We start from the raw sequence: 14,226 nt of genomic DNA on the forward strand, positions 1-14,226 counted from the left end.
ATGTTATAAAACATTCAGATATTGTTTAAGAAAACATACATACTTAGTAAAATATAAAAACATGACAAGGAATAATAAGCATCAACTTCAAGATTACTTGATATATACTTTAGAGGTTGAGGAAAGACAGAATTTTGATTGGTAAAAAGCACACAGGACCATAATCATATTGGCAATGTTTTATTTATTATGAGAGAAGGGTACAGGGATGGTCACCGTCTTATTATAAGTGTGTGTGCATACATATATGTGTGTATGTATATATATATATATGATATTACAATGTTATATGCAATATCATAAATGTAAATATAATGTAAAATATGTAAATGTAAATAAATGTAAAAATATCTAGAGAAAATCTTTTAGTGCTCACTTAACCTGCTACAATAGAGCTTCCCAAAAACCATGGCTTAAGGAAAAACATTCATTTACTCCTCTCTCACATAATAATCTTTAGGAAACAATCCAGGTTTTGGGGGTATCTCTGTTTCATGTTGTCAGAGACTCAAATCCCTTCCTCTCTTACTGCTCTGTCCTCCCCCAGAACATTAACCTCATTTTCATGGTAAAATCTGGGTCACAGGTGTGTGTGTGTGTGTGCATGCCAGCTCATAGGAAGGGAGAGAAGATCACAAATGTCCAAGGTTAAAACAAGGCCAAGAGCAGGAAGTGGCTCACATCACCTCTGCTAACTTCATGGTACAGAGAACTGATGTCTATGGTCAGACCATAGGCCTGGCTGGGAGGTACCTTTCCAGCCAGAGGATATGCCCAGCTTCAATTTTCTTGCTGTGGAAGGAAGGAGGGATGCATTTTGATGAAAAGTAGCAGCCTTCCCCAAAGGAAATTTAGGAAAACTGTGTACAAAAAATAATATTTTAATAAGACACAAATACCTAAGTGTAATTTTCTTCCCTGTCACAAGTCTACCAATATTATTGGTCACCATTTAATCTTACCTTAGAGGTAAAATTCTGCATCTGAGCCAGAACAACTCCAGAGAATATGCCTTGTCTTGCTCTTAGTGGGTTTAAGGACTTTGTGTGAGTAACAATCTACTTAAAAGGAAAAGGATTAGAGGGCCCCTGGGTGGCTCATTTGGTTGTATGTCCAACTTTGGCTCAGGCCATGATCTCACAGTTCGTGAGTTCAAGCCTTTCATCAAGCTCTGTGCTGACAGCTCAGAGCCTGGAGCCTGCTTCGGATTCTGTGTGTGTGTGTGTGTCTCTTTGCCCTTCCCCTGCTAATGCTCTGTCTCTCTCAAGAATAAATAAGCATTAAAGGATTAAAAAAAAAGGAAACAGATTAGAGCTTTCATGAATCTCTTCATTGGATCTCCTGCCATTATTGACCAAAGCTCTCCACAAGTAAACTTGAGTGTCTGCTGTGCAGAGTGCTTTCTCTGCTGTTTGGCTTGCTTTTGTTGGGTTTTGTTATTTGTTTGGCTTGGTCTTGAATTCACCTTTCAATTACATGTTCTCACTTGTCTTCTCATAACAGAGAGTGGAGAGAAAATTGTTTCCTTTGTATTTGTTAGAACGTGTGAAGATCTTCTCCAAAGTAGAGAAAGGTTACTCATCAACAGTGTGTCTCAATTACTATTCTCTCCAACTAACTAATCCTGGTTCCTATCCATGCTTAAATAAAAGCAATGGTTTGCCGAAGCTGAATTCCAGCTGGTTTACAAATTAGTTTGAGCGTGGTTTGGGCAGTACAGATTTTCTCTTTCAATATTTGTGGTCCTCCCTCTGAATATTTAAACCATTTTTGAATAAAACAGTCTTTAAATAGAAAAATGTGGTTATTTCCACATACTCTTTTCAGAAATAAAAGAACTAGAGATAAAAGAACTAGGAAAAAATAGAGATAAAAAAGTAATAGAGGCACACCCCTCCCTTCAACCCCATTCTACAAATAGGGTAGGGCTTAAATTGGAGTCCTTATTTCAGCAATATTGCTGAGGACAGGGATTCCACACTTGACCCTTACCTCCATCCCCAAACACATTTCCCTCTGTACCTACCTAGGATAAAAATTGCTAATCAGTATGTTTCCTGCTGAATCCAGCTGTAGTCCATAACTCATTCTCATCAAAGTGTTTTAAGTAGGTGCTATATAATTTGGAATTGGTACTCGAGTTGAAAGTATTTGCCAGCCCTAGTCTAACTCTTTGTCTCCTGAATTCTAGTCCAGTATCTTTATATTTACCACTCTGCAATTTTTGTTGTTATACAGATGATTTAGCTATTTTATTTTAGAGCAGACTAAATGAACTTTTTTTTAAATGTTTATTAATTTTGAAAGAGAAAGAGAGAGAGAGAGCATGAATTGGGGAGGGAGGGAGGGAGAGAGAGAGAGAGAGAGAGAGAGAGAGAGAGAATCCTAAGCAGGCCTCACACTGTCAGTGCAGAGCCTGCCGTGGGACTCAGACTCACAAACCATGAGATCATGACCTGAGCCAAAATCAAGAGTTGCATGCTTAACCGACTGAGTCACCTGGATGCCCCCAAATGAACTTTTTATATAAATCAAACTACTTTTGTTATATCCATATAGCCAGTCATGCACATTTTTCCAAGGCACAGCTATTTCATTGATAAGTAGTAGTCATAAAATAGTAGTCATAAAGTTCAGAATTCTGCCTCACAATTTTTACATTTGAATTACATTATAGTTGCATTCTTTTGTTCAATTATTTTTCCTCTTCTTGGGTCATTTTAGCAATGGATCCCTTAAATGCGTGGATGTCGTAAAACAGTTACCTACAGGTAAAATATATTTGCATAACATGAGATACTGATGACTAAAATACATATACACTCATGCCCAATAGAAAAAAATCCCCAAACTGAATAAATTCTTAATATCTCCTCTTTTCAAAATGTTTTGTGTAACTTTAGTCTTTTTCAGAGTATTCTAATAGACGCAATAACAAATGACAGTTAAGATAATGGCTATTGAACCAGATAAATGTGACAAACAAGACTGGATCTGCCTAACACAGGATATTGGGCCAAATTCTATCATAAATCCACACATGAGACTTTCTCTAAGGCATCCTGTCTGCAGTTAAGGGCACAATTTAGTTCTTGGTGGTTATGTCTGTGTACAGCTTGAGTGGTGAAAAAAGAAGGGGTTTGGAATAATTCAGAGTTCCACCATTGTTCCTTGCTGTGTTTTGGTAGATTTTGTAAATAGTTTAAATTAGACTTCAAGAAGAGAGACCACACAGAAAAACAATCTTGCATCTTGTTCAAACTTTACAAGTCAGTTTCTCCATCTCTTGTGATCATGCATACACATTTAAAGGCAAGGAAAGTAGCTATTCAAATTTCCATGCACTCACCACCCAATGAGGAATGCCATGCTAATTAGATTACAATTTCTAGATTCAGAGTGACTGTTGCCTCCTGGTGCCTTGAATTGACGTTGACATTTTGAGTTATCATTTTATGCCTAAATATGAACCCAGAATAGCGCTTCTTTTATAAAGGAACCTGATATTAAGTCTCCATTAGATTGTTGGTGATTTTTGTGTATTAGTAATTGTGATGATGGATGATGTAGGATTAATTATCAATCATAGTAAATAACAATTCAAACTTATACCTTTGTGTATACCAACCCCCCCCGCCCCTCCAGATTTATAAATGTCTTATCTGAGTTTTTCTTGCATCAAAGCATCTCTTTCTTTTAACTTGGTTTATTTGTGATATTTAATGTAACTGGGTTTCTAAGAACTAAGAAAAGGCTTAAGGCATTGCGTCTTCCTTCTTTTCCTTTGTGCTGCCCTCTTCTGGAAGTAGTTGGAATGGCAGTAGTATAAATGGAATTTTCTCACCTTCCCCCCCCCCCCCCCCCATAATAAGTTCTTTGTACGGCCATAAAATTTATAACTTTAAAGGAGATTAGGATACATTCTGTCTAGTGTATTTATTTTACGAATATAGAGATTAATTTTTATCACATCTTATCCTTTCCTTATTTCTCATATTCTGAAAGAAAAAAAAAAGTACCTCTGCATTTTGGGTATTATCCTCTCAAAATTATAATTTTAATCATTCTCCACTTCCAGCTCAAATTATTATCATTGATTGCTTTTTTAACGTTTATTTATTTTGAGAGAGAGAGAGAAAGAGAGAGAGAGAGAGAATTCTAATTAAATTCTAGGCTGTCAGGGCAGAACTCAAAGTGGGGCTGGATCTCATGAACAGTGAGATCACAACCTGAGCTGAAATCAAGAGTTGAACACTTGACTGACTGTGTCACTATGCACCCCTCACTGATCACTTTTTTTAACCAAGTGCCATGATTAGTACATGTATGTATATCCTGTATTCCCAAATTTCATGATCCACGATGAAAACACTTGACAAAAAATTGTTGGCCACAAATTTAACTCAACTCTTCCCCTAATATAAAATGAAAGGCTAGGGCTATAGGACTATAAATTTCTGAACTTATTTTCTCACACCTATATTATTATTTTAAAGGTTGTATGGATAAATTCAAGTTTTGTAATCTAAATATGTAGGAGATGTTTTTGAAATCCACCTACTTTGCCACTGCCATTGGCATAAATATGGTTTTTCGAATTATACCCTCAACGTTAGGAGTTCTTCAACCTTTTTTCTAGAGTAGCACTAGTAATGGTGACTTACCTCCACTTCATTATCTCTCTTTTCCAAGTGTTAAATTCTTGGGAGACAGATTCCAAATGGCCTAGTTCAGGTCTGAAAACTACCCATGAATTAACTAATAGTGTGGCCAGAGTGCCTGGTTTCTTAGCCCAAACACCTACACTTGTATGCAAAAATCATTCTCAGAAAAGAATGAGTGTGAATTGAGTACCTCTTCATAATACTATTTATCTATTGCTATGTAATAAATTGCTACAAAGGTAGTGGCTTAACATATTTATTATTGTACAGCTTCTGTGGTGTCAGAGTCTGGGCATGGCTTCTCTGGCTTCTCTGACTTAGGGTCTCTCATGAGTGTGAAGTCAAAATGTCAGCCAGGGCTGAAGTCTCATCTGAAAGTGTGACTGAATGAGGATTTACATCCAGATTGAAAAACTGACAGAATTCATTTGCTTCATCCCAGTGTACAAGTCCAGAAGGCAACACAGGCTGCTAGTAAGATGGAAGTTATAATCTTATCTAATTTAGTCATGGAGATGATATTCCATCACATTTGGCATATTTTGTTGGTTAGATACAAGTCACAGGTTCTGTCTACAGTCAAAAGGAGAGGATTATATTAGGAGGGACCACTGAAGAGTGATGCCTACTATAAGCACTATTAATCAACCATAAAGACATTTTAGTTAGTTCGGCAAGTACCATATATCTACATATATCTAACAGAAGGCATATATTTAAAAAAGGACAAGATTCTTGCTATTGCCCTTATAAAATTTCTAGTCCACCACATTATTCAATAGACTCAAAACTATTTAGAAATAATAGTTCAGACTGTATATTCCTCTTCTTAAACCTTTTTAATTGGTTCATGTTGCTCTGAGGCGAAAATACAATTTCTTATCAAACCTCAGCATGGCCTGTATTATCTAGTCCTCAACTACTCTGACATTTTCATCTTGTGTTTCTTCCCCTTTTCCACTATGTTCTACCCATCTAAGCATCTGACAAATACTAGGACATGTGTATCTTTGAAAACATTTAAAAAAAAAAAACTAAAAAAAAAATTATGTCATTAAATTCCCACCATTAAAACCTCAATCATACAAAGAATGTTTGGCTTTAAACAATATAATTTCATATTGTGACCACTAAGATAAACTAGTTGTCAAAATGTACCCTTTGATAATGAACTGCCCTGAATTGCTTTATGGGACTGTTAGCTGTACGCTGGTTGATTGCTGAACGCAGCTTTCCATAGATGAATGTTTTGATCCAAAGAAGTAACTTAACTAGACCTCAGAGTCCTTGGGACAGTGTGCAAGAGTTGGAAGGATCCCTATAGGTTATGTACACCAATCTTATTTATTTGTTGTTCACTGTTTCTGTTTCCTGCATCAAAAAATGCCTTCTTACCAAGCAACTGCAGAAGTTCTCTTGGCTCTGAGAGAAACTTCTTAGCAATTGTTTTTAGCTCATCTTATGGCCACTTACTGACCAGGATCCTTTTTGGTCAAAAGACATTTGAAGTTATAGCCACACTGAAACCCACCTATTCTGACTCAAAAGCTCATGGTCTTTCTTTACATGGAATTTACATCTTCTTCCCTGAATTCCTTTGTCTTTGTCTAAAAGTTCACCTGAGTCAGTAAGATCTTTCTGCATAGTCCATCAAACTGAGACCATGATTTCAGGTTCTGGAAGACTTGAGGTGACATGTATTGTTTCTCTTACACATTTTTCCCCCATTTTTTCCTTTGTTACTTACTTTGATCTGAAACATCTGATTCAGGAATTACAAATGGGTAAGTAGAAGAAAATGATCTTTCTCTCTCTTTCTTTCTCCTTTGCTTCCTTTTCCCTTTTCCTTTAATTTTTCCTTCACCATCTATTACACAGGAGACATTTTTGTCATATCCATGTTCAAGGTAGAATGCATAAAATTTGAACAAAAAACCTGTTGGTTTCTATCATAAAGCCTATAAAGAAATTGGCAGATTATGCATATACTTTGGCCCTCCTTCTTTTTCCATATAATTGTTGATGTCACTTGAGAATGTTTTATACCTGGTATAGAAGAAGAAAAGAGAAGGAAAAGTCAAGGACAGAGTAGGATGACTTCATAATTAGCTGGAGGATATAGGCTTTCTGGGTGTAAATTACATAGGGGCAGTGTTTTCAGTCAAGTGAAAACTGACTTGGAAATAGATTTAGCTACACGTTTTGGGTCTCTAAGGGACTCTGATCTTTATGCTATTTAAAGATGATCACTCTCTGGGTGAGCCAAGCTGAGGCCAAAAGAACAAGGCTCCCCTGCTTCTCCTGAAAGTGTTGAGATTTATTTCTCTGGGGTGGCCTAAGTGAGTACCGATTCATTCCAACAAATCATCCTGTTTTCATTTAGAGATTAATATGTTACAATATAACACCCAAAGAAAACTGGAGGAATTAGTAATGATATATTTCAAGAACCATCGTACCATAAAATAAATTGAAAACATAGGGCCTGTTGTATGTTTAGATATACAGAGACTTGCATGAGATTACCTAAAGGAATAATTTTGAAACATAGGCCAGGGTGTTAGAGAATTAAAGTATCTGGGTTTCACATACATTTATGAGAAATCACAGTTGGAGTTACATTTAGGATTAACAATCTGTGTTATATAGATTTCCATTTTTACTGTTGGGATTTATTTACATCAGTTCCTTCCCATTTAAACATGATTCGTTCACTTATTCATTACATTCATTCAATAAATATTTATTGTGTGCTAAATACATGCTAGGCATTTAGGATAAAAAGATTTATAAGTGTGGCATCCTGCTGAGAGGAATTTATAGATGTTGAGACTAGAAGTCTCTGAGGGGACTTGTTCTGCTTCTTCATCCCTCCTTCTTCCCTATGGGAGGAGTAGAGGAAAATAATGATGAGGCAAGATATAATGCTACTTTGCAGTTAAAACATAGATGTGGAGTATAATCCACTCATGATCATATTATTTCATATTTTCAAAATCCTCCAGTTCTTGGGGCGCCTGGGTGGCTAGTCAGTTGAGCATATGGCACCGGCTCAGGTCATGATCTCATGGTTTGTGAGTTCGAGCCCTACATTGGGCTTGCTGCTGTCAGTGCAGAGCCTGCTTCAGATCCTCTGTCCACCCCGCCTCTGCCCTTACCCCACTTGTGCTCTCTCTCTCAAAAATAAATAAACATTTAAAAATAAAATAAAATAAAATAAAATAATAAAATAAAATAAAATAAAATTCTCCAATTATTTACCTAAATATTTGGGCCAGAGTCCTTCCAGTTGCTCTTCAAGATCCATTTCCTTGATTTCTGGCTTTTCCAGCTGGGTTTTACCAAAGGGAAGCCCCAGCAGATCAGAAGGAGGCAGGAAAGTAAGGTCACTAAGACCCTGGCACTGATTCCTTCCTTCCTGGGTGATCATCTTGGGATGGTGGCACCCTTCTACCAAAAGTCATTGCTCTTCTGTAGGCACACTTCTCTGCAAGACTCTGATTGTCGGTTCCACCACCTGCTGTCACCTCTGTCTTCTGAGCTTCTGCGTAACAGGCTTTAGTGTTACTAACTCTAAGTGCTTCAGCGTTACTGTGGTTTATCTGACCCTCTGCCTGTGCTTTTGAAAATAGTTCCTTCGTCAATAAATGTGCCTAGTATTTTTTCTATTTTGAGTATTGGAACTCTGATTATTACAGTGTTCATGTCATCCTACTGTGGTTTCTTTATTAATTTGCTTCCTGACTTTGTTCTAAAAAAACCTAAGGCAGTTTGTGGTACATGTTTACTGTTTTTAGATACAAAATTATAATTTTCAAAGAATCCAAATCTAAGTAAATATAATAAATATAAAAATAATACTCTTTTCTTAGACCAATAAATATATTCTCACCTATTTTCATATACTTTATAATGATAACAGTATAAACATAAAGATCTCACATACAAAATGAGATGGATAAAATTGTGCCCTAAACAGAAATATTTTACTCTTTGGTTTTTTTGGTATTTCTTGTTCTTGATTTAGTTTCTTTTCCATTCTTCAAAACAGAAATGAAACAATACTTCTTTCATTTCTTATTTCAGGATTGTTACGGTATTCTCTGACTTTTAATGGAGCATGTGTAGCCTCACAGTCTGACAAATCTGGCAAGATTTCTTAAAAGGAACAGAAGTAACACTCTTTGACCAACAGGTGTTTTGTTATTCTCACAGGTCCAATCAAATGAGTGAGTTAAAAACTCAAATGTAGTTTAGCAAACTTTTTTCAGCTTAAAGAATTTTTTTGTTAAGATGGTTCAACCAATACTCCTGAAAATAAAGCATAAGTCCTGGTATGTTAAATGACTTTTTAATTCACATGTATTACAAATATTGAATATATTCATTTATATTTATTCCATGGGATATGTTGATATGTTTACAAACAGATTAGAATTTTAATCAATCAAATTGGAGTACATTCTGTTTTTCTCAAAATATGACCTCTCTACTCTGTAAAATTTAAAATAACCTGAGATTTCTCCTGGCCCCAAAGATGTAGAACATCAAAGCTATATAATCAGAGGTTTTTAATCTAGAGTCTATGGCCTTTGGTCCTTGGGTAAACCATAGGGGTTCACAAGGCCTAGGATATTACTGTATGAAAAATATCTATATTTGTTGCATATTTGTACTTTTCTGCAAGAACTTCTTAAGAATTCAAAAGAGATTAAGAACCACTAATTTTTAATTTTTATTGAGCATCCACTAATTTATAATTTTTATTGAGCATGATAGATTTTACTATTGTTGAAAACATTCAGGAGACTTACATTATAGGGCCCCTGCTTATAGGGTCCTATATCCAGATAAGAATAGGCATGTGACTAGTTTTTGTCAATAGAATATGGGTGAATGTGATGTGCACCGTATCTGAGAAGAAGTAATAAAACATTTTGAAGTTTTGGCACTTTCTGGGTTAACCTTGACTATCAAACTAGAGACCCCAGATACAGGCTGTTACACCAGCCTGGGTCCTCTGATGGAGCAGTACATAAAATTTTGGGGGTATCTTTGTTTCTGCAGGAAAAATCACCCTATTCTGACTCAAAATAAGAGGTCAATTTCCACATAATTTCTTAAGTAGACTAAATTAATTTTCCTGTGCTTGGGTTAAATAAGTAAATCAATGAAATATTCATTTATTATTTTCCACGCCATTCCACAATGGCTGGTATGTCATCATCTACAATTGCCTCAGCAGTGCTTTCTCTCTTCCAAAAACTTTTCACAAATCCTTTCTTGTTAAAATCAGTTCACACACTTTGCTTCCAGTGTAGAAAAAGTAATAGAGACCATACTGAATAGGGACCTTATTGAAGCAATAAGACAGATACAGACAAAACCTATGAAACAAAGCTTTTCAAGATCCTAGATAACACTCAACAAAAGACAGTGATCCCAAGAGATAGGAAACAGATGAGGTGCATCTTACCTGACAAAAATCCTCCCACTGGTTTATTAAACTACTATTATTTAAAGTTACAAATTAGTTTAGCCCATGAAATAATAAATTTAAACCCCTAACTTTGTTTCTTTAATATTGAAGATATTTTCATTCCTTGGGTAACCTCATCAATAAAAACTAGAAAGTGGTTTAAGCATATGTTGATTTAATGATAAAATAGCTGAAGTCATTCATTCTGCAGCCAAAAAAATGCGTGTTGAACTGTAGAAAAAAATTACATTCAGATGACAATTAAACAGCTTCTGAGTATGAGTGATCTTCAAGGATTCTAACCTGAAACTCTTGGAGAAGAGCTTCCACATGAGTTGGCTTACAAAATTCAGCTTGTTTCTTGTTACAATGAGCGTTGCATTTGCAAACTCAGGTTTCATCCCAGTATTAAATCATGACGCTTTTGCTGTGCAGAGGGCAAGAACAATTAGGAGCTCTTTCATTGAAATTAAAGACTTCATGACTCTGGGATTCTATTAGGAAATGATACTCCTAGCTTTATACACTTAAATTATATTTTATATACTTTAAGTATACACTTAAGGGAATTATTAGTGGGCATTTTTATTTAGAAAAATCCCCCAAAGAAGAAAATATGCAAGACTTTGAATGTGTAAAGTTGCTTTCAAAAATGACAATTGCATATAAGTTTTAAAACAAATACAAAATTATTTAAAATTTTTTGAAATTCTTTTTGGAATAAGCAGCTATCTATAAGGATACTTCAACGAGGAGAGAAAAGGGGGGAAGCTAGACACTGGATTCTCTTCCCAGATTTGTCACTGGGTGTCTCTAAGGCTTGCAGCAAGGCAACTAATCTAGCTATGCCTTTGTTTCTGCATTCTTAAAATGATAATTTTTTAATCCTCTCCCAATTAGGAAAGTCTATAACATTATGAAACAACCTAAGAAAGTCATGCCAAAGAATAAAACATAACTGCCAACAATGTCAAAATGTTTCACAGTCTCAAACAATTACCCTGTCATAGTGTTATGTGAGAAAAAACAAAATGAGAAATTTGTAGTTTTCATTTTGAATTCAAATTTAAATAAATTTCCATAATAAATAAATAAATAAATAAATAATTTCCTGAGCTAATAAATTCTAGATATTATAACGTATAAAAATGCTAATGAAGGATGAATTCAGTTGTAAACATTTTGTTTTTGTTAGAAATACACACATATACATATATTCCCAAATGATAAACATTAGTTAGAAATCTTAACCAGATAATAGTATGCATTTGACAGCATTTGTATTAATTCTTCTCTAAAGAATATAAAGAGAGGTGCCCACATTTCCACATACCTTGGCCAGCGTAAAATCCATTTGGAAATGGGTGGGGATTCAACTTCACTGCTTTCTTTGGTATTGACTCAAGTATTGAAACATTTACTTTAGATTCAAAAAAGCCATTATTTTTCATCAGTGAACATTTTGGGGGTGGCTACTGCACAAATAAATGTACAGTTTCCAGAATCATTATAATCAATATTTTGATGTCTTAGAGTAAACAATCAGTAATTAAAAATTGATACATAAGCTTACAAATAAGACTCTACAAATAATTTTTCAGCTTAATCATGAACATATTTTTACTCTAGTAAGGTCACTTTTTTGATTTACTATATATTTGATCATGTCCCTTAAAACTCTTATGTTTCAAATAGCTATAAAGGGAATATATTTGTCTGGATAATTAATGCCAGCAACCCTCAAAACTTGGTAACGTAACACAATAAAAGTTAATTCCCTGCTGACATCCAATATCATGAGAGTCAACTAGCACTTTCGTTGGTTTCCTTCAGGCACTAATTCAGGAGTCCAACCTTCTTCCATTGAGTGCCACCAGCCTCTGAGGAAGAGGAGAGGGAGTATATAAAAAAGGCCCATGGCGATTTCAGGGCCAGGCCTGGGGGTGTACTTCTCTCCTTTCCACATCTCATTCACTGGAAGCTACTCACAGGGTCTCAGCCTGATGCAGAGGATGGCTGGGAAATGTCATTTTCCTGACTGCCTAGGAAGAAGTAACAGATCAGAGAACATCTAGTCAGTCTCCAACCCAAAGAATACAATTTTAACATTTTAAAATCAATGGTGTTCCAGTATTCTCTCCTCAAATTTATGTTCCCTATTAGCCATTCTGGCATTCCCTAACTTGAGTCATTCTATCTGTGTGGGGATAGGGATCATGGCCATGCCAAGTATGGAGCTGAAACTAAAATCTCAATATAAGCCAAGTTCCTGTCAAAGCTAGAAGAAATCTATCCACTGGGGAAGAAAGATGACAAAGAAGTTTGTCTATATCAGTGTAGACCATGGGTGATCTATTTTTTTTTTAATTTAAACTATCTTTTTGCAATACTACATATCAATTATTCTTCAATAAAAAACAAAATTCATAAAAAGATGAATTGAAATGTTTTTTACATTAAATCTCTTTCTATGACTATATTATTATTGGCATTGAGAAATAAAATGTTTGACTCATTAAAAAATGTCTATCCTTTTCAATGTCAGAATACTTTCTACTGATTTCATGACTTATCTTTATTACTTTCGTTTCTTATTCTGGAAAGTGAGAGTGCAATGGGGAAGGAGGGGTGGAAAGGGAAGGGGAAGGTGAATACCAGTCAGAAAAGGAGTTGTTTCCAAATTCAAGTCCATATTGTACAAGCTAGGTGATGTTGGGCAAGGCAAATTACTCAGGTTCCTCTTCTATAAAATGAGATAATAATACTACTACTCCATGGTTTTCTTTGAGAATTCATTTATATATGTAAAGTGCTTAGAACAGTGCCTGGTATAATGTAAATGTTAGCTACCAATATTAACATACTATGTGTTTTATAAATATGTAATATAAGATATCAAGATAATCTAAAATATTTGTAAATTTGCTGATATCATAAAACATTCATGCTCTTAGAAAGAGTTTTATCTTCTTATTCTGCATGTTTGTTTTTAAAAGTTTTGCTTGTTATGGAGAATGCCTCCTTACTAGTGTATTTAATATCTGAAGGCATAAGATACCCTTAAAGATGAATTAATAAACACAGATTTCAATATCCTCTTGTATAGTAAAAACAACTTACAATAGCTTCTTGGGACATATCGTTAGATCATCATTACTTTACCTTTTAATGTGGCTGAATAGAAGTTCATACTAGGAACAGAACCATAAACTTTCCTATTCTCTTGTGTTTGCACTATTAGGATTATATATTTTGAAGGTTGTTTTTGCAGAAATAATTTAAAACCACATGACCTTTTTATTAGATTAGATGATATGCAAGAATTTATCTGAAATCCACTTATCAGATCACAGATAAACGGAATAATTCTGTTTCTCCTTCATTAACTCATGTATTTCCAGTGCCAGATGCCATAGAACATTTTGTATCATTACTTTTGGTCTCGTATCTTTGTGCCTTGATGTTGGGTAAATTGGAGGAGGAAGGTAGTTCCTGGACACATCATTTGTACACTGAGATGGTTAATAAGTATTCACCTCTACATGAGTGTAACTGCGAACTAAATGAACGTAGCCCACCAAGCCAAAACTAAAGGAATCCCTTAGGGCAAATCCTAGCCAGATGGTCAAAATGCTGATGGCCACTCCTATACTGCCTGGTGTGAGGAGAAATATGATGGAAAGGAGTCTGTGAAATGAAACAGGGATCTTATCTGGTTGCAGTTAGATTATCAAAAACAAATACCCTGTAAATTTATTACTAGAGTCCCCTTCAGGGGCCTTGAAAGAGGCCCATGCACATGAAAGATCCTGAAGTTCAAGTTTTACTAGTGTTTGAGTAAATATACTTTTGGGTTAGGAGACTTCATAGACAGCAGAATTTGATAATTCCCAGTGCAAAATCCATATTAACTTGAACTGCCCCACAGTGTGATTTCCTGAAGATCAAGGCCAGGACGGTTTAATCGGCCCTTCACAGTGACAGGAACGATGCTCATTCTGGTAGATACTTAGCAATTACTTACCTAAGATTATTAATTTAATTAATTTATTCAATTTCTTGATCTTGAAGCCAAACAGTTGT

Source organism: Panthera pardus, unplaced genomic scaffold, assembly GCF_024362965.1.
Source record: "Panthera pardus isolate Hobbes unplaced genomic scaffold, ASM2436296v1 HiC_scaffold_17, whole genome shotgun sequence".
Taxonomy (NCBI): Eukaryota; Metazoa; Chordata; class Mammalia; order Carnivora; family Felidae; genus Panthera; species Panthera pardus.